This window comes from Podarcis erhardii (assembly GCF_964252035.2).
Source record: "Podarcis erhardii genome assembly, chromosome: 11".
In the NCBI taxonomy this organism is placed as follows: domain Eukaryota; kingdom Metazoa; phylum Chordata; class Lepidosauria; order Squamata; family Lacertidae; genus Podarcis; species Podarcis erhardii.
Window position 1 is genome coordinate 14,922,261 of NC_138501.1, and position 3,406 is coordinate 14,925,666.

Sequence of the window (3,406 nt, forward strand, 5' to 3'; positions counted from 1 at the left end):
TCCTGATCGACCTGCTTATTTATTTACTTGGGATCTCCAGTGTGCTGAAAAGTAATAATAATAATAAAAATACTCTGGGATTAGGCAGAATTTTTGTGCTCACAGTGTGCTGCTTGTGGTGAGATGAAATTCCTTCCTTATTCTTAAAAAAAACACTAAAACAATGGCTACTGAAGGCCTGTGATATTTCTATGTAGGTCCAGAACTGAGTTAAAATGAGTTCTATGTAAAAGTGTCTTCTTTGGCGATCACTCGTAGCTGAGTAAGATTGTCTTCCATAAACACAGTCTTAACAGTGAGTCCGTAAGTGACTGTGGAGGCCAATTCTGGATCCACACATCCTTCCACAGTGGGGACATAGGATTCCAGGCGAGAGTTGATCACAGTGAGGGTTTGCCAAGTGTGCCTTCCTCTTAGCACGTTTCTCCCTTTTGTCCTGAGTTTGAATGTCTTCAAAGCTCATGACACCTTTGGTCAAGGCTGTTCTCCAATTTAGAGTGCTCGCAGGCCAGTGTTTCCCAGTTGTCGGTGTTTATACTACATTTGTACAAAGCATAAGACCCAGGGGTCAGCAAACTTTTTCAGCAGGGGACCAGTCCACTGTCCCTCAGATCTTGTGGGGGGGCAGACTGTATTTGGTGGGGGGGGAGGATGAACAAATTCTTATGCCCCACAAATAACCCAGAAATGCATTTTACATAAAAGCACACATTCTACTCATGTAAAAACACAAGGCAGGCCCCACAAATAACCCAGAGATGCATTTTAAATAAAAGGACACATTCTACTCATGTAAAAACACACTGATTCCCAGACCGTCCGTGTGCTGGATTTAGAAGGCGATTGGTCTGGATCCAGCCCCTGGGCCTTCGTTTACTTACCCGTGCATAAGACTAATGGCTGTTCATTTCAGTAGTAACTTCTTCCCAGTTTTTAATACCCCAGAGGGAAATACATACAGCTAAAGATACATTCGGAGGTGGAGATTATTATTGAACATGTGGTTGGGAGCAGGGCAGAGGAAGGAGATGCTTTGTCCCCTCCCACGTTTAATTGGGTTTCAAAAAAAAAAAAAAAAAATCAGATTGGGTGGTGAGAGGGGCAAGGATGTGTTGGGTCCAGTCCTGCTGCTTCCTCAACAGATTCCCAGCACAGACCCTGCAGAAGCTGCCTGTTTCCCTGCTCCCTCACCACCTTTGGTCTCTCCAGACGGGCTTCCTCAACCCAATCTGGGCAAAGCCTGGACTGAACCCAATTTGGTTGGGGATATGGGCTTCAATCAGATTGGACACACAGCTCTAGGAAGGGACAGTCTTCCATACCCTCCGAGTGTCCTCCTTTTTCAGGGACGGTCCTGGATTCACAGAAGCTGTTCCAGTTTCTTATTTGACCCTAGAATGTCCTGCTTTCCCTTAGGTAAAGGTAAAGGGACCCCTGACCATTAGGTCCAGCCGTGGCCGACTCTGGGGTTGCGGCACTCATCTTCCTTTATTGGTCAAGGGAGCCAGCGTACAGCTTCTGGGTCATGTGGCCAGCATGACTAAACCGCTTCTAGCAAAACCAGAGAAGTGCATGGAAACTCCATTTACCTTCCCGCTGGAGCGGTACCTATTTATCTACTTGCACTTTGACGCGCTTTCGAACTGCTAGGTTGGCAGGAGCAGGGACCGAGCAATGGGAGCTCACCCCGTCACAGGGATTTGAACCGCTGACCTTCTGATCGGCAAGTCCTAGGCTCTGTGGTTTAACCCAGAGCACCACCCATGTCCCTTGCTTTCCCTTAGGATGCCCCTATTTTCACCGGAGAAAGGTTGGAGGGTATGTTAAGCGTTCCTATTTTCATGGGAGAAATGTTGGAGGGTATGGAGCTATGCAACCATACGGACGTTTTTAAATGCTTAATTGCATTTTTATATATATGTTGGAAGCTGCCCAGAGCGACTGAAGCAACCCAGTCGGATGGACGGGTTATAAATAATAAAACTATGATGGTGGTGGTGGTGGAATAGGACGTCCCTATTTTCATCAGAGAAATGTTTGAGGGTATGGTCTTGTTTGCAGAAAGTTTGGTTACCAGACCTCTAGGAGTTGAGGTTATTTCTGCATGCAGAGGAAGGAGGTGTATTGCGTCTAAAAAGCATTGCTGAAGAAATTCTCCAAGCTCAACATGCATCCAAAACTGCAGTTTGCTTGTCTTTGGCCTTCTGGTTCTCACTATTGCAGCTTTATCTATGCTTGAATGAATGCCTAGCAACTAGGTGAAGCCCCAGGACATCTTTGTCACCATCAGTTTTTACAGTTCTTGTGGGCAATTCTGAACATCCTACAGTATCTGTAATTCTGATTAGGGATAGCCAATCCTTCTGACGGAAGGATGGTACAGTGGTACCTCGAGTTAAGTACTTAATTCGTTCTGGAGGTCTGTTCTTAACCTGAAACTGTTCTTAACCTGAAGCACCACTTTAGCTAATGGGGCCTCCTGCTGCTGCCACACCACTGGAGCACAATTTCTGTTCTCATCCTGAAGCAAAGTTCTTAACCTGAAGCACTATTTCTGGGTTAGCGGAGTCTGTAACCTGAAGCGTATGTAACCCGAGGTACCACTGTATTTTTGCAGCTACATGTAAACAAATTAGAAAGATGGGGGGGGGATGTTTTCATTCTCAAAATTCCTTGCGGTGGCTTTTTAGCACTTCAACTCCCATCATCCATTTGACGGTTTGCCATCCTGGCTGGGACCAATGGGAGCCGTCAACTGAAAAATCTGGAGGGCACTAGGATAGGGCAGGCAAATTCTACCTCTTGGTTTTACAGTGTCCTCAGGGAAGAACAGCACTTTGGTTTGCTAGATAGCTTTTGCAACCATTCCAGTGGGAAGAGCCCTTTCAAATGCGGCCTTCAGCAAATATTCTTGGCGTGGATTCCAGCCTTACAGATAAGCTTTTTTAGAAGAGCAGTATTTATGAGGCGCTAATGAAACAAAGACAAGTTTAGAGATACTGTAAACAAGTTGATGATCCTTAATTTCTGGTTTAATTATCAGAGGCTATTGAGTAGATTATAAACTGCGGTTGCTGCTAGTTGATCATTGTTCCCCGAGGAGCATTGTTTGAGTAGTTGTAAAATATGTCCTAGAGCTGCGACCGACCGTTGCAAGGAGCTGCTTGCCACTTCGTGCAGCTGCTCTTTGCGTCTTCTGCTGTTGCTCAATTGCCATTGAGCACATAACAGCAGTGAATCCAGAGTGTTGAATTGCACGGACGATCAATAATTCACCGGCCAGCACTGTATTTGCTCTCTGACAGAATGACCTTGTTCTCTTCCCCTGGCATCTTTTAGAGGCTGGTCAACGAAACAGACACTCCACCGTGTGCAACACAGTGCAAGAAGTGGTTTTGCACCCAGG